Below are 25,796 nucleotides of genomic sequence, written 5' to 3'. Positions count from 1 at the left end.
TTAATTGCTCTGCCAATGGCCTCAATTGGCCATTGACAAGTTGGCGGGCGGACAGCCGATTTTGCTGTGCCCCCATCTACCTGAAAATTTAATTGGGGCGCGGTGATGTCAGGGGTTCCACCCGACATCATCCCGCGTCATTTTACGCATTGGTGAGTGGGTCCCACCCACCTGCTCGCCGACTGTAAAATCCTGCCCTATGTAAAGAGCTTTCCAACATCGTGCATTGGAAACTGCCCCTCTTGTGAGAAGACTGCACCTGACCAGCCCATGTGGATGCAAGCATTGTTTCAGCATGTTTCGAGGACCCTCTACGCCGAACTTGCAACGTCCAACCTGCACAGAGGAAGGCCAGTGCTGGCACAGCCGGAGGAGCTCCCCCAAAGTATCCACAACGACAACATGAGCTGCCAGCTCTGTGATGTCCATGCAGATCCCGCATCGGACTCTTCAGTCCCGAGGGGGTCCACAGAAGACAATGAAGCCACTTGCGGCTTGGGCATGCTTGAATAACGAGGAGCCTATCACCAATTCTACGTGAATGATGGAGAAGCACCTGAGATCAGCAAATGTAGATTGAATATTTTATAAAAGGATTAAAACATAGACCAGGTAGTTATAGGCACCTCATCAAACATCCATCCACCTTTTGAAAACTGCTTGCGGGGACATTGACTAGGACATAATAAATGACCACTTAAGAAGTATGGCCAACATGTAGGTAAAGTGCTTTAAGAATTAAAAGGAAAAGTTTCACAAACATGTTGGAGCTTCTCGAGGCGATAACTTAGCAAGTGGACAAGGGTGATCCAGTTAAGTAGTTGACATTGGATTTTCAAAACACATTTGACAAAGTAGGATATAGCAAGAAAGCTTAAGGCTCATTGAACTGCTGACAGGTTGTCTGGATAGATTGAGAACTGCATTTGCAGCAGGGGACAGAGGGTGGTGATTAATGGAAAATCCCAAGCTTGTGAAAAAGGGATCTATCCTACTACTTCAACATCCAAGAACATTACAGAAGATCTGCAGTAGTTATATCACTTTTTCTGATAATTAGTAAGTAAGCAAAAAGGTGCTTGACTAACTACATTGTGAGCAGTTTTGAACAATTATGATAGATAAAGGGAGAGAATGCATTGAATTACCAAATTTACAGCAGAGAAAGGCCATTCGGCCCAACTTGTCTCTGCCAATATTTCTGCTCCAATGAGCCTCCTATCACCCCTCTTCATTGCACCCTATCGGCATAACCTTTTATTTCTTTCCATCTTCCCTTAAATAGATCTATACTATTCACCTCAATTGCTCCTTGAGGGAGCAAACTCCTCATTCTTACCCTCTTTGTGTAAAGGGGTTTCTCCTGATTTCCCTGTTGGACTTATTGGCTGATGGATTTTAACGTGGACAAATTTAGATAGAGCACATCGCAAGAGTCTCTCCATAGCTACTCTGCCTGGTAATTTTTTGAGAAGAAACCAATAGTCAGGGTAGGTCTGTAAATGATTGTGAAGAAAACTGCACCATGACTGTGCAGAAAGATAGATGGGGGAGGGTTTTCCCCTGGTTGGGCAGGCAGGCCCAGGAGTGACAGCGAAACAGTCCGCTGCCCGCAATCGGGCCTTGACTGCGATCTCGCGCTGGCTGTCCGATTAACGGCCAGTCAGTGTGTAACGCGCACTTAGAGCCTCAGCGTTGCCGGGGTGAGTGCAGGAGGAGCGTGAGCTCCCTGAAAGGCACAGAGCTTCCTCAGGGAGCTGAAGATTTTCAAGAACAAAATTAAAGATGTTAACAATCTGGAAAAATGTCCGCACAGCTGACTCATGCACATTTACATGGTGATTATTAAAATCCTGCCCAAACATTATTATTTTTAAAATTTAATTACGGAAACCTCATCACACCCGTGGATGAGGTTTCGCAAAAAATGCACAGGCCGCCTGGTCTATTCGCCTACCCACCAACCGACAGGTTGGACGGGCAGCAAATATTCAAGTTAATTATCTGCTTAAGGCCCTTAATAGGCCTGCTAATGGCCGGCGGTGCATTGCTGACTATCCCACACATCCACAGACTGAAATATTGCAAGAGTGTTGCCCGACATCATCGAGCACTATTTAACGCCCGGGCGTGTCGGGCACATTACCAGAAACTGAGCTGATAATCCTGTTCATGAAGCGCAGTCATCTGCACCACATGAATAAATTAGGCATTGTCCAGTATATACTGTAAACTGCAAAAGCACAAGGCTGCACTGTGATACAATATGTACAGCGCAGGCTGCTCCGTGTTCCAGGATGTACTGTAAAGGCTGTTCAGTGATCCAGGATGTACTGTACAGGCTGCTCTGTGATCCAGGATGTACAGCGCAGGCTGCTCTGTGATCCAGGAAGTACTGTACGGACTGCTCTGTGATCCGGGATGTACTGTACAGCTCTTCAGTGATCCAGCATGTAACGTACAGGCTGCTCAGGGATCGAGGATGTACTGGACAGGCTGTTCAGTGAAACAGGATGTACTGTACAGATGTTCAGTGATCCAGGATATACTATACAGCTGTTCAGTGATCCAGGATATACTATACAGCTGTTGAGTGATCCAGGATGTACTGTACAGCTGTTCAGTGATCCAGGATGTACTGTACAGCCGTTCAGTGATCCAGGATGTACAGCACAGGCTGTTCAGCGATCCAGGATGTACTGTACAGATGTTCAGTGATACAGGATGTACTGCACAGGCTGTCCAGTGATCCAGGATGTACTGTACAGCTGTTCAGTGATACAGGATGTAATGTATAGGCTGCTCTGTGATCCAGGATGTACAGCGCAGGCTGCTCTATGATACAGAATGTACAGCACAGGCTGCTCTGTGATCCAGGATGCACTGTACAGGCTGCTCTGTGATGCAGGATGTACTGTACAGCTGTTCAGTGATCCAGGATGTACTGTACAGCTGTTCAGTGATACAGGATGTAATGTACAGGCTGCTCTGTGATCCAAGATGTACTGTACAGCTGTTCAGTGATCCAGGATGTACTGTACAGGCTGTTCTGTGATCCAGGATGTACTGTACAGGCGGCTCTGTGATCCAGGATGTACTGTACAGGCTGCTCAGTGATCCAGGATATACTGTACAGGCTGCTCAGTGATCCAGGATGTACTGCACAGGCTGTTCAGTGATCCAGGATGTACTGTACAGGATGCTCAGTGATCCAGGATATACTGTACAGGCTGATCTGTGATCCAGGATGTACTGTACAGGCTGCTCTGTGATCCAGGATGTAATGTACAGCTGTTCAGTGATCCAGGATGTACTGTACAGCTGCTCAGTGATCCAGGCTGCACTGTACAGACTGCTCTGTGATCCAGGAGGTACAGTACAGCTGTTTAGTGAACCAGGATGTACTGTACAGCTGTTCAGTGATCCAGGATGTACTGCACAGGCTGCTCTGTGATCCAGGATGTACTGTAGAGGATACTCTGTGATCCAGGATGTACTGTAAGGCTGCTCTGTGATCCAGGATGTACAGTACAGCTGTACAGTGATCCAGGATGTACTGTACAGGCTGCTCTGTGATCCAGGAGGTACTGTACATGCTGTTCAGTGATCCAGGATGCACAGCGCAGACTGCACAGTGATTCAGGATGTAATGTACAGGCTGCTCTGTGATCCCGGAGGTACTGTACGGGCTGTTCAGTGATCCAGGATGTACTGTACAGGCTGCTCTGTGATCCAGGATGTACTGTACAGGCTGCTCAGTGATCCAGGATGTACTGTTCAGGATGCTCTGTGATCCAGGATGTACTGTACAGGCTGCTCAGTGATCCAGGATATACTGTACAGGCTGCTCAGTGATCCAGGATGTACTGTACAGGCTGCTCTGTGATCCAGGATGCACTGCACAGGCTGCTCTGTGATGCAGGATGTACTGTGCAGGCTGTTCTGTGATCCAGGATGTACTGTACAGCTGCTCAGTGATCTAGGATGCACTGTACAGGCTGCTCTGTGATCCAGGATGTACAGTACAACTGTTCAGTGATCCAGGATGTACTGTACAGATGCTCAGTGATCCAGGATGTACTGTACAGCTGCTCAGTGATCCAGGATGCACTGTACAGGCTGCTCTGTGATCCAGGATGTACTGTACAGCTGCTCTGTGATCCAGGATGTACTGAACAGGCTGATCAGTGATCCAGGATGTATTGTACAGGCTGCTCAGTGATCCAGGATGTACTGTACAGCTGTTCTGAGATACAGGATGTACAGCGTAGGCTCCTCCGTGATCCAGGATGTACTGTACAGCTGTTCAGTGATCCAGGATATACTGTACAGGATGCTCTGTGATCCAGGATGTACTGTACAGATGCTCAGTAATGCAGGATGTACTGTACAGGCTGCTCTGTGATCCAGGATGTACTGTACAGGCTGCTCTGTGATCCAGAATGTATTGTACAGCTGTTCAGTGATGCAGGATGTACAGTACAGCTGTTCTGAGATACAGGATATACAGCGTAGGGTCCTCTGTGATCCAGGATGTACTGTACAGCTGTTCAGTGATCCAGGATATACTGTACAGGCTGCTCTGTGATCCAGGCTGTACTGCACAGGCTGCTCTGTGAACCAGGATGTACTGTACAGCTGTTCAGTGATCCAGGATGTACAGCGCAGACTGCTCAGTGATCCTGGATGTACTGTACAGGATGCTCTGTGATCTAGGATGTACTGCACAGGCTGTTCTGTGATCCAGGATGTACTGTACAGGCTGCGCCGTGATCCAGGATGTACTGTACAGGCTGCTCTGTGATCCAGGATGTACTGTACAGGCTGCTCAGTGATCCAGGATGTACTGTATAGGCTGCTCTTGATCCAGGATATACTGTACAGGCTGTTCTGTGATCCAGGATGTACTCTACAGCTGTTCTGTGATCCAGGATGTACTCTACAGCTGTTCTGTAATCCAGGATGTACTTTACAGGCTGTTCAGTGATCCAAGATGTACTGTACAGCTGCGCAGTGATCCAGGATGTACTGCACAGGATGCTCTGGGATCCAGGATGTACTGTACAGGCTGTTCAGTGATGCAAGATGTACTGTACAGCTGCTCAGTGATCAACGTTGTACTCTACAGGCTGTTCAGAGATCCAGGATGTACTGTACAGCTGCTCATTGATCCAGGATGTACTGTACAGGCTGCTCTGTGATCCAGGATGTACTGTACAGGCTGCTCAGTGATCCAGGATGTACTGTACAGGCTGCTCTGTGATCCAGGATATACTGTACAGGCTGCTCAGTGATCCAGGATGTACTGTACAGGCTGCACTGTGATCCAGGATGTAATGTACAGGCTGCTCTGAGTTCAAGGATGTACTGTACAGGCTGTTCAGTGATCCAGGATGTTCTGTATAGGCTAATCTGTGATCCAGGAAGTACTGTACAGGCTGCTCTGTGATCCAGGATGTACTGTAATTTATTCAGTGATCCAGGATGCACAGTACAGGCTGCTCTGAGATCCAGGATGTACTATACAGGCTGCTCTGTGATCCAGGATGTACTGTACAGGCTGCACTGTGATCCAGGATGTACTGTACAGCTGTTCAGTGATCCAGGATGTACGGTACAGGCTGCTCTGAGATCCAGGATGTACTGTACAGGCTGCTCAGTGATCCAGGATGTACTGTACAGGCTGCTCTGTGATCCAGGATGTACTGTACAGGCTGCTCTTTGATCCAGGATGTACTGTACAGGCTGCTCTTTGATCCAGGATGTACTGTACAGCTGTTCAGTGATCCACGATGTACCGTACAGCTGTTCATTGATCCAGGATGTATTGTACAGCTGTTCAGTTATCCAGGATGTACTGTACAGCTGCTCAGTGATCCAGGATGTACAGTACAGCTGTTCAGTGGTCCAGGATGTACTTTACAGCTGTTCAGTGATCCAGGATGTAATGTAGAGGCTGCTCTGTGATCCAGGATGCCCTGTACAGGCTGCTCTGTGATGCAGGATGTACTGTACAGGCTGCTCAGTGATCCAGGATATACTGTACAGGCTATTCAGTGATCCAGGATATACTGTACAGGATGCTCTGTGATCCAGGATGTACTGTACAGCTGCTCAGTGATCCTGGATGTACTGTACAGGCTGCACTGTGATCCAGGATGTACTGTACAGCTGTTCAGTTATCCTGGATGTACTGTACAGGCTGCTCAGAGATCCAGGATGTACTGCACAGGCTGTTCAGTGATCCAGGATGTACTGTACAGGCTGTTAAGTGATACAGGATGTACTGTACAGGCTGTTCTGTGATCCAAGATGTACTGTCCAGCTGTTCAGTGATCCAGGATGTACTGTACAGGCTGTTCTGTGATCCAGGATGTAATGTACAGCTGTTCAGTGATCCAGGATGTACTGCGCAGGATGCTCTGGGATCCAGGATGTACTGTACAGGCTGTTCAGTGATGCAAGATGTACTGTACAGCTGCTCAGTGATCCAGGATGTACTCTACAGGCTGTTCAGTGATCCAGGATGTACTGTACAGCTGCTCAGTGATCCAGGATGTACTGTACAGGCTGCTCTGTGATCCAGGATGTACTGTAAGCTATTTAGTGATCCAGGATGCACAGTACAGTCTGCTCTGAGATCCAAGATGTACTATACAGGCTGCTCTGTGATCCAGGATGTACTGTAAAGGCTGCACTGTGATCCAGGATGTACTGTACAGCTGTTCAGTGATCCAGGATGTACGGTACAGGCTGCTCTGAGATCCAGGATGTACTGTACAGGCTGCTCTGTGATCCAGGATGTACTGTACAATCTGCTCTGTGATCCAGGATGTACTGTACAGGCTGCTCTGTGATCCAGGATGTACTGTGCAGGCTGCTCTCTGATCCAGGATGCACTGTACAGCTGTTCAGTGATCCACGATGTACCGTACAGCTGTTCAGTGATCCAGGATGTATTGTACAGCTGTTCAGTTATCCAGGATGTACTGTACAGCTGCTCTGTGATCCAGGATGTACAGTACAGGCTGCTCTGTGATGCAGGATGTACTGTACAGGCTGCTCTGTGATCCAGGATGTACTGTACAGGCTGCTCAGTGATGCAGGATGTACTGTACAGGCTGCTCAGTGATCCAGGATATACTGTACAGGCTATTCAGTGATCCAGGATATACTGTACAGGATGCTCTGTGATCCACGATGTACTGTACAGCTGCTCAGTGATCCTGGCTGTACTGTACAGGCTGCACTGTGATCCAGGATGTACTGTACAGCTGTTCAGTGATCCAGAATGTACTGTACAGGCTGCTCAGAGATCCAGGATGTACTGTACAGGCTGTTCAGTGATCCAGGATGTACTGTACAGGCTGCTCTGTGATCCAGGATGTACTGTACAGGCTGTGAAGTGATACAGGATGTACTGTACAGGCTGTTCTGTGATCCAAGATGTACTGTCCTGCTGTTCAGTGATCCAGGATGTACTGTACAGGCTGCTCTGTGATCCAGGATATACTGTACAGGCTGCTCTGTGATCCAGGAAGTAGTGTATAGGCTGCACTGTGATCCAGGATGTATTGTACAGGCTGTTCAGTGATCCAGTATGTACTGTACAGGATGCTCTGTGATCCAGGATGTACTGTACAGCTGTTCAGTGATCCAGGATGCTCTGTACAGGATGCTCAGTGAGCCACGATGCGCTGTATAGCTGTTCAGTTGTTCAGGATGTACTGCACAGGTTCCTCTGTGATCCAGGATATACGGTCCAGGATGCTCTGTGATCCAAATGTACTGTACAGCTGTTCAGTGATCCAGGATGTACCCTACAGCTGTTCAGTGATCCAGGATGTACTGTACAGGCTGCTCAGTGACCCAGCATGTACTGTAAAGCTGTTCAGTGATCCGGGATGTACTGTACAGGCTGTTCAGTGATCCAGGATGTATTGTACAGGCTGCACTGTGATCCAGGATGTACTGTACAGCTGTTCAGTGATCCAGGATGTACTGCACAGCGGTTCAGGGATCCAGGATGTACTGTGCAGGCTGCTCAGTGATCCAGCATATGCTGTACAGGCTGATCTGTGATCCAGGATGTACTGTACAGCTGTTCAGTGATCCAGGATGTACTGTACAGCTGCTCAGTGATCCAGGATGCACTGTACAGGCTGCTCTGTGATCCAGGAGGTACTGTACAGCTGTTCTGTGATCCAGGATGTACAGCGTTTCCTCCTCTGAGATCCAGGATGTACTGTACAGCTGTTCAGTGATCCAGGATGTACTGCACAGGCTGCTCTGTGAACCAGGATGTACGGTACAGCTGTTCAGTGATCCAGGATGTACTGCACAGCTGTTCAGTGATCCAGGATGTACTGTACAGCTGTTCAGTGATCCAGGATGTACTGTACAGGCTGCTCTGTGATCCAGGATGTACTGTACAGCTGTACAGTGATCCAGGATGTACTTTACAGCTGTTCAGTGATCCAGGATGTACTGTACAATCTGCTCTGTGATCCAGGATGTACTGTACAGGCTGCTCTGTGATCCAGGATGTACTGTGCAGGCTGCTCTCTGATCCAGGATGCACTGTACAGCTGTTCAGTGATCCACGATGTACCGTACAGCTGTTCAGTGATCCAGGATGTATTGTACAGCTGTTCAGTTATCCAGGATGTACTGTACAGCTGCTCTGTGATCCAGGAATAACAGTACAGGCTGCTCTGTGATGCAGGATGTACTGTACAGGCTGCTCTGTGATCCAGGATGTACTGTACAGGCTGCTCAGTGATGCAGGATGTACTGTACAGGCTGCTCAGTGATACAGGATATACTGTACAGGCTATTCAGTGATCCAGGATATACTGTACAGGATGCTCTGTGATCCACGATGTACTGTACAGCTGCTCAGTGATCCTGGCTGTACTGTACAGGCTGCACTGTGATCCAGGATGTACTGTACAGCTGTTCAGTGATCCAGGATGTACTGTACAGGCTGCTCAGAGATCCAGGATGTACTGTACAGGCTGTTCAGTGATCCAGGATGTACTGTACAGGCTGCTCTGTGATCCAGGATGTACTGTACAGGCTGTGAAGTGATACAGGATGTACTGTACAGGCTGCTCTGTGATCCAGGATGTACTGTACAGGCTGCTCTGTGAACCATGATGTACTGTACAGCTGTTCAGTGATCCAGGATGTAAGGTACAGGCTGCTCTGAGATCCAGGATGTACTGTACAGGCTGCTCAGTGATCCAGGATGTACTGTACAGGCTGCTCTGTGATCCAGGATGTACTGTACAGGCTGCTCTTTGATCCAGGATGTACTGTACAGGCTGCTCTTTGATCCAGGATGTACCGTACAGCTGTTCATTGATCCAGGATGTACTGTACAGCTGCTCAGTGATCCAGGATGTACTGTACAGCTGCTCAGTGATCCAGGATGTACAGTACAGCTGTTCAGTGGTCCAGGATGTACTTTACAGCTGTTCAGTGATCCAGGATGTAATGTAGAGGCTGCTCTGTGATCCAGGATGCCCTGTACAGGCTGCTCTGTGATGCAGGATGTACTGTACAGGCTGCTCAGTGATCCAGGATATACTGTACAGGCTATTCAGTGATCCAGGATATACTGTACAGGATGCTCTGTGATCCAGGATGTACTGTACAGCTGCTCAGTGATCCTGGATGTACTGTACAGGCTGCACTGTGATCCAGGATGTACTGTACAGCTGTTCAGTTATCCTGGATGTACTGTACAGGCTGCTCAGAGATCCAGGATGTACTGCACAGGCTGTTCAGTGATCCAGGATGTACTGTACAGGCTGTTAAGTGATACAGGATGTACTGTACAGACTGTTCTGTGATCCAAGATGTACTGTCCAGCTGTTCAGTGATCCAGGATGTACTGTACAGGCTGTTCTGTGATCCAGGATGTAATGTACAGCTGTTCAGTGATCCAGGATGTACTGCGCAGAATGCTCTGGGATCCAGGATGTACTGTACAGGCTGTTCAGTGATGCAAGATGTACTGTACAGCTGCTCAGTGATCCAGGATGTACTCTACAGGCTGTTCAGTGATCCAGGATGTACTGTACAGCTGCTCAGTGATCCAGGATGTACTGTACAGGCTGCTCTGTGATCCAGGATGTACTGTAAGCTATTTAGTGATCCAGGATGCACAGTACAGTCTGCTCTGAGATCCAAGATGTACTATACAGGCTGCTCTGTGATCCAGGATGTACTGTAAAGGCTGCACTGTGATCCAGGATGTACTGTACAGCTGTTCAGTGATCCAGGATGTACGGTACAGGCTGCTCTGAGATCCAGGATGTACTGTACAGGCTGCTCTGTGATCCAGGATGTACTGTACAATCTGCTCTGTGATCCAGGATGTACTGTACAGGCTGCTCTGTGATCCAGGATGTACTGTGCAGGCTGCTCTCTGATCCAGGATGCACTGTACAGCTGTTCAGTGATCCACGATGTACCGTACAGCTGTTCAGTGATCCAGGATGTATTGTACAGCTGTTCAGTTATCCAGGATGTACTGTACAGCTGCTCTGTGATCCAGGATGTACAGTACAGGCTGCTCTGTGATGCAGGATGTACTGTACAGGCTGCTCTGTGAACCAGGATGTACTGTACAGGCTGCTCAGTGATGCAGGATGTACTGTACAGGCTGCTCAGTGATCCAGGATATACTGTACAGGATGCTCTGTGATCCACGATGTACTGTACAGCTGCTCAGTGATCCTGGCTGTACTGTACAGGCTGCACTGTGATCCAAGATGTACTGTCCTGCTGTTCAGTGATCCAGGATGTACTGTACAGGCTGCTCTGTGATCCAGGATATACTGTACAGGCTGCTCTGTGATCCAGGAAGTAGTGTATAGGCTGCACTGTGATCCAGGATGTATTGTACAGGCTGTTCAGTGATCCAGTATGTACTGTACAGGATGCTCTGTGATCCAGGATGTACTGTACAGCTGTTCAGTGATCCAGGATGCTCTGTACAGGATGCTCAGTGAGCCACGATGCGCTGTATAGCTGTTCAGTTATTCAGGATGTACTGCACAGGTTCCTCTGTGATCCAGGATATACGGTACAGGATGCTCTGTGATCCAAATGTACTGTACAGCTGTTCAGTGATCCAGGATGTACCCTACAGCTGTTCAGTGATCCAGGATGTACTGTACAGGCTGCTCAGTGATCCAGCATGTACTGTAAAGCTGTTCAGTGATCCGGGATGTACTGTACAGGCTGTTCAGTGATCCAGGATGTATTGTACAGGCTGCACTGTGATCCAGGATGTACTGTACAGCTGTTCAGTGATCCAGGATGTACTGCACAGCGGTTCAGGGATCCAGGATGTACTGTGCAGGCTGCTCAGTGATCCAGCATATGCTGTACAGGCTGATCTGTGATCCAGGATGTACTGTACAGCTGTTCAGTGATCCAGGATGTACTGTACAGCTGCTCAGTGATCCAGGATGCACTGTACAGGCTGCTCTGTGATCCAGGAGGTACTGTACAGCTGTTCTGTGATCCAGGATGTACAGCGTTTCCTCCTCTGAGATCCAGGATGTACTGTACAGCTGTTCAGTGATCCAGGATGTACTGCACAGGCTGCTCTGTGAACCAGGATGTACGGTACAGCTGTTCAGTGATCTAGGATGTACTGCACAGCTGTTCAGTGATCCAGGATGTACTGTACAGCTGTTCAGTGATCCAGGATGTACTGTACAGGCTGCTCTGTGATCCAGGATGTACTGTACAGCTGTACAGTGATCCAGGATGTACTTTACAGCTGTTCAGTGATCCAGGATGTACTGTACAATCTGCTCTGTGATCCAGGATGTACTGTACAGGCTGCTCTGTGATCCAGGATGTACTGTGCAGGCTGCTCTCTGATCCAGGATGCACTGTACAGCTGTTCAGTGATCCACGATGTACCGTACAGCTGTTCAGTGATCCAGGATGTATTGTACAGCTGTTCAGTTATCCAGGATGTACTGTACAGCTGCTCTGTGATCCAGGATGTACAGTACAGGCTGCTCTGTGATGCAGGATGTACTGTACAGGCTGCTCTGTGATCCAGGATGTACTGTACAGGCTGCTCAGTGATGCAGGATGTACTGTACAGGCTGCTCAGTGATCCAGGATATACTGTACAGGCTATTCAGTGATCCAGGATATACTGTACAGGATGCTCTGTGATCCACGATGTACTGTACAGCTGCTCAGTGATCCTGGCTGTACTGTACAGGCTGCACTGTGATCCAGGATGTACTGTACAGCTGTTCAGTGATCCAGGATGTACTGTACAGGCTGCTCAGAGATCCAGGATGTACTGTACAGGCTGTTCAGTGATCCAGGATGTACTGTACAGGCTGCTCTGTGATCCAGGATGTACTGTACAGGCTGTGAAGTGATACAGGATGTACTGTACAGGCTGTTCTGTGATCCAAGATGTACTGTCCTGCTGTTCAGTGATCCAGGATGTACTGTACAGGCTGCTCTGTGATCCAGGATATACTGTACAGGCTGCTCTGTGATCCAGGAAGTAGTGTATAGGCTGCACTGTGATCCAGGATGTATTGTACAGGCTGTTCAGTGATCCAGTATGTACTGTACAGGATGCTCTGTGATCCAGGATGTACTGTACAGCTGTTCAGTGATCCAGGATGCTCTGTACAGGATGCTCAGTGAGCCACGATGCGCTGTATAGCTGTTCAGTTATTCAGGATGTACTGCACAGTTTCCTCTGTGATCCAGGATATACGGTACAGGATGCTCTGTGATCCAAATGTACTGTACAGCTGTTCAGTGATCCAGGATGTACTGTACAGGCTGCTCAGTGATCCAGCATGTACTGTAAAGCTGTTCAGTGATCCGGGATGTACTGTACAGGCTGTTCAGTGATCCGGGATGTATTGTACAGGCTGCACTGTGATCCAGGATGTACTGTACAGCTGTTCAGTGATCCAGGATGTACTGCACAGCGGTTCAGGGATCCAGGATGTACTGTGCAGGCTGCTCAGTGATCCAGCATATGCTGTACAGGCTGATCTGTGATCCAGGATGTACTGTACAGCTGCTCAGTGATCCAGGATGCACTGTACAGGCTGCTCTGTGATCCAGGAGGTACTGTACAGCTGTTCTGTGATCCAGGATGTACAGCGTTTCCTCCTCTAAGATCTAGGATGTACTGTACAGGCTGCTCAGAGATCCAGGATGTACTGTACAGGCTGTTCAGTGATCCAGGATGTACTGTACAGGCTGCTCTGTGATCCAGGATGTACTGTACAGGCTGTGAAGTGATACAGGATGTACTGTACAGGCTGTTCTGTGATCCAAGATGTACTGTCCTGCTGTTCAGTGATCCAGGATGTACTGTACAGGCTGCTCTGTGATCCAGGATGTACTGTACAGCTGTACAGTGATCCAGGATGTACTTTACAGCTGTTCAGTGATCCAGGATGTATAGCGCAGACTGCACAGTGATCCAGGATGGACTGTACAGGCTGCTCTGTGATCCAGGAGGTACCGTACAGGCTGATCAGTGATCCAGGATGTACAGCGCAGACTGCACAGTGATCCAGGATGTACCGTACAGGCTGCTCTGTGATCCAGGAGGTACTGTACAGGCTGCTCTGTGATCCAGGATGTACTGTACAGGCTGCTCTGTGATTCAGGATGTACTGTGCAGGCTGCTCTGTGATCCAGGATGTACTGTGCAGGCTGCTCTGTGATCCAGGATATACTGTACAGGCTGATCAGTGATCCAGGATGTACTGTTCAGGCTGCTCAGTGATCCAGGATGTACTGCACAGGCTGCTCTGTGATCCAGGATGTACTGTACAGCTGTTCAGTAATCCACGATGTACCGTACAGCTGTTCAGTGATCCAGGATGTATTGTACAGCTGTTCAGTTATCCAGGATGTACTGTACAGCTGCTCAGTGATCCAGGATGAACAGTACAGCTGTTCAGTGATCTAGGATGTACTGTACAGTCTGTTCTGTTATCCAGGATGTACTGTACAGGCTGCTCTGTGATCCAGGATATACTGTACAGGCTGCTCAGTGATCCAGGATGTACTGTACAGGCTGTTCAGTGATCCAGGATGTACTGTACAGGCTGCTTTGTGATCCAGGATGTACTGTACAGGCTGCTCTGTGATCCAGGATATACTGGGCAGGCTGCTCAGTGATCCAGGATGTACTGTACAGGCTGCTCTGTGATCCAGGATGTACTGTACAGGCTGTTCAGTGATGCAACATGTACTGTACAGCTGCTCAGTGATCCAGGATGTACTCTACAGGCTGTTCAGTGATCCAGGATGTACTGTACAGCTGCTCAGTGATCCAAGATGTACTGTACAGGCTGCTCTGTGATCCAGGATGTACTGTAAGCTATTTAGTGATCCAGGATGCACAGTACAGGCTGCTCTGAGATCCAAGATGTACTATACAGGCTGCTCTGTGATCCAGGATGTACTGTACAGGCTGCACTGTGATCCAGGATGTACTGTACAGCTGTTCAGTGATCCAGGATGTACGGTACAGGCTGCTCTGAGATCCAGGATGTACTGTACAGGCTGCTCTGTGATCCAGGATGTACTGTACAGGCTGCTCTGTGATCCAGGATGTACTGTATAGGCTGCTCTTTGATCCAGGATGTACTGTGCAGGCTGCTCTCTGATCCAGGATGCACTGTACAGCTGTTCAGTGATCCACGATGTACCGTACAGCTGTTCAGTGATCCAGGATGTATTGTACAGCTGTTCAGTTATCCAGGATGTACTGTACAGCTGCGCTGTGATCCAGGATGTACAGTACAGCAGTTCAGTGATCCAGGATGTACTTTACAGCTGTTCAGTGATCCAGGATGTAATGTAGAGGCTGCTCTGTGATCCAGGATGCCCTGTACAGGCTGCTCTGTGATGCAGGATGTACTGTACAGGCTGCTCTGTGATCCAGGATGTACTGTACCGGCTGCTCAGTGATGCAGGATGTACTGTACAGGCTGCTCAGTGATCCAGGATATACTGTACAGGCTATTCAGTGATCCAGGATATACTGTACAGGATGCTCTGTGATCCAGGATGTACTGTACAGCTGCTCAGTGATCGTGGCTGTACTGTACATGCTGCACTGTGATCCAGGATGTACTGTACAGCTGTTCAGTGATCCAGGATGTACTGTACAGGCTGCTCAGAGATCCAGGATGTACCGTACAGGCTGTTCAGTGATCCAGGATGTACTGTACAGGCTGCTCTGTGATCCAGGATATACTGTACAGGCTGTTAAGTGATACAGGATGTACTGTACAGGCTGTTCTGTGATCCAAGATGTACTGTCCTGCTGTTCAGTGATCCAGGATGTACTGTACAGGCTGCTCTGTGATCCAGGATGTACTGTACAGCTATTTGGTGATCCTGGATGTACAGCGCAGACTGCACAGATATCCAGGATGTACTGTACAGGCTGCTCTGTGATCCAGGATTTCCTGTACAGCTGTTCAGGGATCCAGGATGTACAGCGCAGACTGTCCAGTGTTCCAGGATGTACTGTACATGATGCTCTGTGATCCAGGATGTACAGCGCAGGCTGCTCTGTGATCCCGAATGTACTGCACAGCTGTGGTTGATCTAGAATGGACTGCACTGCTGTTATCTGATCCAAGCTGTACTGTACAGGCTGCTCAGTGATTCAGGATGTACTGTACAGGCTTCTCTGTGATCCAGGATGTAATGCACAGACTGCACTGTGATCCAGGATGTACTGTACAGCTGTTCAGTGATCCAGGATGCACAGCGCAGACTGCTCAGTGATCCTGGATGTACTGTACATGATGCTCTGTGATCTAGGATGTACTGCACAGGCTGTTCCGTGATCCAGGATGTACTGTACAGGCTGCGCCGTGATCCAGGATGGTACTGTACAGGCTGCTCTGTGATCCAGGATGTACTGTACAGGCTGCTCAGTGATCCAGGATGTACTCTAGAGGCTGTTCAGTGATCCAGAATGTACTGTTCAACTGCTCTGTGATCCTGGATGTACTCTACAGCTGTTCAGTGATCCAGGATATACTGTACAGGTGTTCAGTGATACAGGATGTACTGTACAGCTGTTCAGTGATCCAGGATGTTCCGTACTGATGTTCAGTGATCCAGGATGTACAGCACAGTTGTTCAGTTATCCAGGATGTACTGTACAGCTGTTCAGTGATCCAGGATGTACTGTACAGCTTTTCAGTTATCCAGGATGTACAGTACAGCTGTTCAGTGATCCAGGATATACTTTATAGCTGTTCAGTTATCCACGATGTACTATACTGGCTGTTCTGTGATCCAGGATTTACCGTACAGGCTGTTCTGTGATCCTGGATGCACTGTACAGGCTGCTCTGTGATCCAGCATGTACTGTTCAACTGCTCTGTGATCCCGGATGTACTCTGCAGCTGTTCAGTGATCCAGGATATACTGTACAGGTGTTCAGTGATACAGGATGTACTGTACAGCTGTTCAGAGATCCAGGATGTTCCGTACAAATGTTCAGTGATCCAGGATGTACTGTACAGGCTGCTCAGTGCTCCAGCATGTACTGTACAGCTGTTCAGTGATCCAGGATGTACAGCACAGTTGTTCAGTGATCCAGCATGTACTGTACAGCTGTTCAGTTATCCAGGATGTACTGTACGGATGTTCAGTTATCCAGGATGTACTGTACAGCTGCTAAGTGATCCAGGATGCACAGTACAGCTGTTCAGTGATCCAGGATATACTTTACAGCTGTTCAGTTATCCACGATGTACTATACAGGCTGTTCTTTGATCCAGGATGTACTGTACAGGCTGTTCTGTGATCCTGGATGCACTGTACAGGCAGCTCTGTGATCCAGCATGTACTGTTCAACTGCTCTGTGATCCCGGATGTACTTTACAGCCGTTCAGTGATCCAGGATGTACTGTACAGGTGTTCAGTGATACAGGATGTAATATACAGCTGTTCAGTGATCCAGGATGTTCTGTACTGCTCATCAGTGATCCAGGATATACTGTACAGCTGTTCAGTGATCCAGGATGTACAGCACAGTTGTTCAGTGATCCAGGATGTACTGTACAGCTGTTCAGTTATCCAGGATGTACTGTACATCTGCTAAGTGATCCAGGATGTACAGTACAGCTGTTCAGTGATCCAGGATATACTTTACAGCTGTTCAGTTATCCAGGATGTACTGTACAGGCTGTTCTGTGGTCCAGGATGTACTGTACAGGCTGTTCTGTGATCCTGGATGTACTGTACAGGCTGCTCTGTGATCCAGGATGTACTGTACAGCTGTTCAGTGATTCAGGATGTACAGCGCAGACTGCATTGTGATCCAGGATGTAGAGCGCAGGCTGGTCTGTGATCCAGGATGTACTTTACAGCTGTTATCTGATCCAAGATGTTATCAGATCCAGGCTGCTCTGTGTTCCAGGATGTAATGTACAGTCTGTTCTGTGATCCAGAATGTACTGTACAACTGTTCTATGATCCAGGATGTACTGTACAGGCTGTTCTGTGATCCAGGATGTACTGCACAGGCTGCTCAGTGATCCAGGATGTACTGCACAGGCTGTTCAGTGATCCAGGATGTACTGTACAGGCTGTTCAGTGATCCAGGATGTACTGTACAGGCTGCTCTGTGATCCAGGATGTGCTGTACAGATGTTCAGTTATCCAGGATGTACTGTACAGGCTGTTCTGTGATCCAGGATATACTGTACAGGCTGTTCTGTGATCCAGGATGTACTGTACAGGCTGTTCAGTGATTCAGGATGTACAGCGCAGACTGCATAGTGATCCAGGATGTAGAGCGCAGGCTGGTCTGTGATCCAGGATGTACTTTACAGCTGTTATCTGATCCAAGATGTTATCAGATCCAGGCTGCTCTGTGTTCCAGGATGTAATGTACAGGCTGTTCTGTGATCCAGAATGTACTGTACAACTGTTCAGTGATCCAGGATGTACTGTACAGCTGTTCAGTGGTCCAGGATGTACTGTACAGGCTGTTCTGTGATCCAGGATGTACTGTACAGGTTGCTCAGTGATCCAGGATGCACTGTCCAGGCTGTTCAGTGATCCAGGATGTACTGTTCAGCTGCTCAGTGATCCAGGATGCACTGTACAGGCTGTTCAGTGATCCAGGATGTACTGTATCGCTGTTCAGTGATCCAGGATGTAATGTACAGCTGTTCAGTGATCCAGGATGTACTGTACAGCTGCTCAGTGATCCAGGATGTACTGCACAGGCTGATCTGTGATCCAGGATGTACTGTACAGGCTGCTCTGTGATCCAGGATGTACTGTATAGCTGCTCAGTGATCCAAGACGTACTATATAGGCTGCAATGTGATCCTGGATGTATTGTACAGGCTGCACTGTGATCCAGGATGTACTGTACAGCTGTTCAGTGATCAAGGATGTATTGTACAGGCTGCTCTGTGATCCAGGATGTACTGTACAGTCTGCTCTGTGATCCAGGATATACTGTACATGCTGCTCAGTAATCCAGGATGCACTGCAGATGATGTTCAGTGATACAGGATGTACTGCACAGGCTGCTCTCTGATTCAGGATATACTGTACAGGCTGCTCAGTGATCCAGGATGTACTGTAAAGCTGTTCAGTGATCCAGGATGTGCTGTACAGCTGTTCAGTGATCCAGGATGTACTGTACAGGCTGCTCAGTGATCCAGGATGTACTGCACAGCTGTTCAGTGATCCAGGATCTACTGTACAGGCTGCTCAGTGATCCAGGATGTACTGTACAGCTCTTCATTGATCCATGATGTACTGTACAGCTGTTCAGTTATCCAGGAAGTATTGTACAGTCTGCTCAGTGATCCAGGATGTACAGTACAGCTGCTCAGTGATCCAGGATGTACAGTACAGCTGCTCTGTGATCCAGGATGTACTGTACAGATGTTCAGTGATCCAGGATATAAACCGCAGACTGCACAGTGATCCAGGATGTACTGTACAGGCTGTTCTGTTCTGTGATGCAGGATGTACCTTTCAGCTGTTCAGTGATCCAGGATGTACTGCACAGGCTGTTCTTTGATCCAGGATGTACTGTACAGCTGTTCAGTGAACCAGGATGTACTGTACAGGTTGTTCTTTGATCCGTGATGTACTGTACAGCTGTTCAGTGATCCAGGATGTACTGTACAGGATGATCTGTGATCCAGGATGAACTGTACAGGCAGCTTATTGTTCCAGGATGCACTGTCCAGGATGTTCAGTGATCCAGGATGTACTGTACAGCGGCTCAGTGATCCAGGAGGCCATGTACAGGCTGTTCAGTGATCCAGGTTGTACTGTACAGCTGCTCAGTGATCCAGGATGTACTGTACAGGCTGTTCAGTGATCCAGGATGTACTGTACATCTGTTCAGTGATCCAGGATGTACTGTACAGGCTGCTCAGTGATCCAGGATGTACTGTACAGGCTGTTCTGTGATCCAGGATGTACTGTACAGGCTGTTTTGAGATCCAGGATATACTGTACAGTTGTTCAGTGATCCAGGATGTACTGTACAGGCTGTTCTGGGGTCCAGGATGTACTGTACAGCTGTTCAGTGATACAGGATGTACGGTACATGCTGCTCTGTGATCCAGGATGTACTGCACAGCTGTTCAGTGATCCAGGATGTACTGTACAGGCTGTTCTGTGATCCAGGATGTACTGTACAGCTGTTCATTGATCCAGGATGTACTGTACAGGCTGCTCTGTGATCCAGGATGTACTGTACAGCTGTTCAGTGATTCAGGATGTACAGCGCAGACTGCATAGTAATCCAGGATGTACTGTACAGGCTGCTCTGTGATCCAGGATATACTGTACAGATGTTCAGTGTTCCAGGATGTACAGCGCAGACCCCTCAGTGATGCAGGATGTACTGTACAGACTGATTTGTGATCCAGGATGTACTGTACAGCTGTTCAGTGATCCAGGATGTACTGTACAGGCTCTTCAGTGATCCAGGATGCACTGTACAGATGTTCAGTGATCCAGGATGTATTGTACAGATGTTCAGTCATCCAGGATGTACTGAACAGGCTGTACTGTGATCCAGGATGCACTGTACAGGTTGCTCTGTGATCCAGGATGCACTGTCCAGGCTGTTCAGTAATCCAGGATGTACTGTTCAGCTGCTCAGTGATCCAGGATGCACTGTACAGGCTGTTCAGTGATCCAGGATGTACTGTACAGCTGTTCAGTGATCCAGGATGTACTGCACAGGCTGATCTGTGATCCAGGATGTACTGTACAGGCTGCTCTGTGATCCAGGATGTACTGTATAGCTGCTCAGTGATCCAAGACGTACTATATAGGCTGCAATGTGATCCTGGATGTATTGTACAGGCTGCACTGTGATCCAGGATGTACTGTACAGCTGTTCAGTGATCAAGGATGTATTGTACAGGCTGCTCTGTGATCCAGGATGTACTGTACAGTCTGCTCTGTGATCCAGGATATACTGTACATGCTGCTCAGTAATCCAGGATGCACTGCAGATGATGTTCAGTGATACAGGATGTACTGCACAGGCTGCTCTCTGATTCAGGATATACTGTACAGGCTGCTCAGTGATCCAGGATGTACTGTAAAGCTGTTCAGTGATCCAGGATGTGCTGTACAGCTGTTCAGTGATCCAGGATGTACTGTACAGGCTGCTCAGTGATCCAGGATGTACTGCACAGCTGTTCAGTGATCCAGGATCTACTGTACAGGCTGCTCAGTGATCCAGGATGTACTGTACAGCTCTTCATTGATCCATGATGTACTGTACAGCTGTTCAGTTATCCAGGAAGTATTGTACAGTCTGCTCAGTGATCCAGGATGTACAGTACAGCTGCTCAGTGATCCAGGATGTACAGTACAGCTGCTCTGTGATCCAGGATGTACTGTACAGATGTTCAGTGATCCAGGATATAAACCGCAGACTGCACAGTGATCCAGGATGTACTGTACAGGCTGTTCTGTTCTGTGATGCAGGATGTACCTTTCAGCTGTTCAGTGATCCAGGATGTACTGCACAGGCTGTTCTTTGATCCAGGATGTACTGTACAGCTGTTCAGTGAACCAGGATGTACTGTACAGGTTGTTCTTTGATCCGTGATGTACTGTACAGCTGTTCAGTGATCCAGGATGTACTGTACAGGTTGTTCTGTGATCCAGGATGCACTGTACAGGCAGCTTATTGATCCAGGATGCACTGTCCAGGATGTTCAGTGATCCAGGATGTACTGTACAGCGGCTCAGTGATCCAGGAGGCCATGTACAGGCTGTTCAGTGATCCAGGTTGTACTGTACAGCTGCTCAGTGATCCAGGATGTACTGTACAGGCTGTTCAGTGATCCAGGATGTACTGTACATCTGTTCAGTGATCCAGGATGTACTGTACAGGCTGCTCAGTGATCCAGGATGTACTGTACAGGCTGTTCTGTGATCCAGGATGTACTGTACAGGCTGTTTTGAGATCCAGGATATACTGTACAGTTGTTCAGTGATCCAGGATGTACTGTACAGGCTGTTCTGGGGTCCAGGATGTACTGTACAGCTGTTCAGTGATACAGGATGTACGGTACATGCTGCTCTGTGATCCAGGATGTACTGCACAGCTGTTCTGTAATCCAGGATGTACTGTACAGGCTGTTCTGTGATCCAGGATGTACTGTACAGCTGTTCATTGATCCAGGATGTACTGTACAGGCTGTTCAGTGATCCAGGATGTACTGTACAGGCTGCTCTGTGATCCAGGATGTGCTGTACAGATGTTCAGTTATCCAGGATGTACTGTACAGGCTGTTCTGTGATCCAGGATATACTGTACAGGCTGTTCTGTGATCCAGGATGTACTGTACAGGCTGTTCAGTGATTCAGGATGTACAGCGCAGACTGCATAGTGATCCAGGATGTAGAGCGCAGGCTGGTCTGTGATCCAGGATGTACTTTACAGCTGTTATCTGATCCAAGATGTTATCAGATCCAGGCTGCTCTGTGTTCCAGGATGTAATGTACAGGCTGTTCTGTGATCCAGAATGTACTGTACAACTGTTCAGTGATCCAGGATGTACTGTACAGCTGTTCAGTGGTCCAGGATGTACTGTACAGGCTGTTCTGTGATCCAGGATGTACTGTACAGGTTGCTCAGTGATCCAGGATGCACTGTCCAGGCTGTTCAGTGATCCAGGATGTACTGTTCAGCTGCTCAGTGATCCAGGATGCACTGTACAGGCTATTCAGTGATCCAGGATGTACTGTATCGCTGTTCAGTGATCAAGGATGTAATGTACAGCTGTTCAGTGATCCAGGATGTACTGTACAGCTGCTCAGTGATCCAGGATGTACTGCACAGGCTGATCTGTGATCCAGGATGTACTGTACAGGCTGCTCTGTGATCCAGGATGTACTGTATAGCTGCTCAGTGATCCAAGACGTACTATATAGGCTGCAATGTGATCCTGGATGTATTGTACAGGCTGCACTGTGATCCAGGATGTACTGTACAGCTGTTCAGTGATCAAGGATGTATTGTACAGGCTGCTCTGTGATCCAGGATGTACTGTACAGTCTGCTCTGTGATCCAGGATATACTGTACATGCTGCTCAGTAATCCAGGATGCACTGCAGATGATGTTCAGTGATACAGGATGTACTGCACAGGCTGCTCTCTGATTCAGGATATACTGTACAGGCTGCTCAGTGATCCAGGATGTACTGTAAAGCTGTTCAGTGATCCAGGATGTGCTGTACAGCTGTTCAGTGATCCAGGATGTACTGTACAGGCTGCTCAGTGATCCAGGATGTACTGCACAGCTGTTCAGTGATCCAGGATCTACTGTACAGGCTGCTCAGTGATCCAGGATGTACTGTACAGCTCTTCATTGATCCATGATGTACTGTACAGCTGTTCAGTTATCCAGGAAGTATTGTACAGTCTGCTCAGTGATCCAGGATGTACAGTACAGCTGCTCAGTGATCCAGGATGTACAGTACAGCTGCTCTGTGATCCAGGATGTACTGTACAGATGTTCAGTGATCCAGGATATAAACCGCAGACTGCACAGTGATCCAGGATGTACTGTACAGGCTGTTCTGTTCTGTGATGCAGGATGTACCTTTCAGCTGTTCAGTGATCCAGGATGTACTGCACAGGCTGTTCTTTGATCCAGGATGTACTGTACAGCTGTTCAGTGAACCAGGATGTACTGTACAGGTTGTTCTTTGATCCGTGATGTACTGTACAGCTGTTCAGTGATCCAGGATGTACTGTACAGGTTGTTCTGTGATCCAGGATGCACTGTACAGGCAGCTTATTGATCCAGTCTGCACTGTCCAGGATGTTCAGTGATCCAGGATGTACTGTACAGCGGCTCAGTGATCCAGGAGGCCATGTACAGGCTGTTCAGTGATCCAGGTTGTACTGTACAGCTGCTCAGTGATCCAGGATGTACTGTACAGGCTGTTCAGTGATCCAGGATGTACTGTACATCTGTTCAGTGATCCAGGATGTACTGTACAGGCTGCTCAGTGATCCAGGATGTACTGTACAGGCTGTTCAGTGATCCAGGATGTACTGTACAGGCTGTTCTGTGATCCAGGATGTACTGTACAGGCTGTTTTGAGATCCAGGATATACTGTACAGTTGTTCAGTGATCCAGGATGTACTGTACAGGCTGTTCTGGGGTCCAGGATGTACTGTACAGCTGTTCAGTGATACAGGATGTACGGTACATGCTGCTCTGTGATCCAGGATGTACTGCACAGCTGTTCAGTGATCCAGGATGTACTGTACAGGCTGTTCTGTGATCCAGGATGTACTGTACAGCTGTTCATTGATCCAGGATGTACTGTACAGGCTGCTCTGTGATCCAGGATGTACTGTACAGCTGTTCAGTGATTCAGGATGTACAGCGCAGACTGCATAGTAATCCAGGATGTACTGTACAGGCTGCTCTGTGATCCAGGATATACTGTACAGATGTTCAGTGTTCCAGGATGTACAGCGCAGACCCCTCAGTGATGCAGGATGTACTGTACAGACTGATTTGTGATCCAGGATGTACTGTACAGCTGTTCAGTGATCCAGGATGTACTGTACAGGCTCTTCAGTGATCCAGGATGCACTGTACAGATGTTCAGTGATCCAGGATGTATTGTACAGATGTTCAGTCATCCAGGATGTACTGAACAGGCTGTACTGTGATCCAGGATGCACTGTACAGGTTGCTCTGTGATCCAGGATGCACTGTCCAGGCTGTTCAGTAATCCAGGATGTACTGTTCAGCTGCTCAGTGATCCAGGATGCACTGTACAGGCTGTTCAGTGATCCAGGATGTACTGTACAGCTGTTCAGTGATCCAGGATGTACTGCACAGGCTGATCTGTGATCCAGGATGTAATGTACAGCTGTTCAGTGATCCAGGATGTACTGTACAGGCTGCTCAGTGATCCAGGATGTACTGCACAGCTGTTCAGTGATCCAGGATGTACTGTACAGGCTGTTCTGTGATCCAGGATGTACTGTACAGCTGTTCAGTGATCCAGAATGTACTGTACAGGCAGCTCTGTGATCCAGGATGTACTGTACAGCTGTTCAGTGATCCAGAAGGTACTGTAAAGGCTGTTCTGTGATCCAGGATGTACTTTATATCTGTTCAGTGATCTAGGATGTACTGTACAGGCTGCTCTGTGATCCAGGATGTACTGTACAGGCTGCTCTGTGATCCAGGATGTACTGTACAGGCAGCTCTGTGATCCAGGATGTACTGTACATCTATTCAGTGATCTACGATATACTGCACAGGCTACTCTTTGATCCAGGATGTATTGTGAAGCTGTTCAGTGATCGAGGATGTACTGTACATCTGTTCTGTGAATCAGGATGTACTGTACAGCTGTTCAGAGATCCCGGATGTACTGTACAGGCTGCTCTGTGATCCAGGCTGTACTGTATAGGTTGTTCAGTGATCCAGGATGTACTGTAAAGGCAGCTCTGTGATCCAGGATGTACTGTACAGGCTGCTCTGTGATCCAGGATGTAATGTACATCTGTTCTGTGATCCAGGATGTACTGTACAGCTGTTCAGTGATCCAGGAAGTACTTTATTGTCTTCTCTGTCATCCAGGATGTACTTTACAGCTGTTCAGTGATCCATGATGTACTGTACAGGCAGCTCTGTGAACCAGGATGTACTGTACAGGCTGCTATGTGATCCAGGATGTACTGTACAGGCTGCTCTGTGATCCATGATGTTCTGCACAGGCTGTTCTTTGATCCAGGATGTACTGTACAGCTGTTCAGTGCTGCAAGATTTACTGAACAGGCTGATCTGTGATTCAGCATATACTGTACAGGATGCTCAGTGATCCAGGATGTACTGTACAGCTGTTCAGTGATACAGGATGTAGTGTACAGGCTGTTCTGTGATCCAGGATGTACTGTACAGGCAGCTCTGTGATCCACGAAGTACTGTACAGCTGTTCAGTGATCTAGGATGTACTGTACAGTCTGTTCTGTGATCCAAGATGTACTGTACATCAGTTCAGTGATCAAGGATGTACTGTACAGGCAGCTCTGTGATCCAGGATGTACTGTACAGTCTGCTCTGTGATCCAGGATGTACTGTACAGCTGTTCAGTGATCCAGGATGTACTGTACAGGCTGCTCTGTGATCCAGGATGTACTGTACAGCTGTTCATTGATCCACGATGTACTGTACAGGCTGCTCTTTGAACCAGGATGTAC

Source organism: Carcharodon carcharias, chromosome 11 (genome assembly GCF_017639515.1).
Source record: "Carcharodon carcharias isolate sCarCar2 chromosome 11, sCarCar2.pri, whole genome shotgun sequence".
NCBI classification, from domain to species: domain Eukaryota; kingdom Metazoa; phylum Chordata; class Chondrichthyes; order Lamniformes; family Lamnidae; genus Carcharodon; species Carcharodon carcharias.
The sequence above is the reverse complement of the archived record's forward strand: the minus strand, read 5'-3'. Positions refer to the sequence as shown.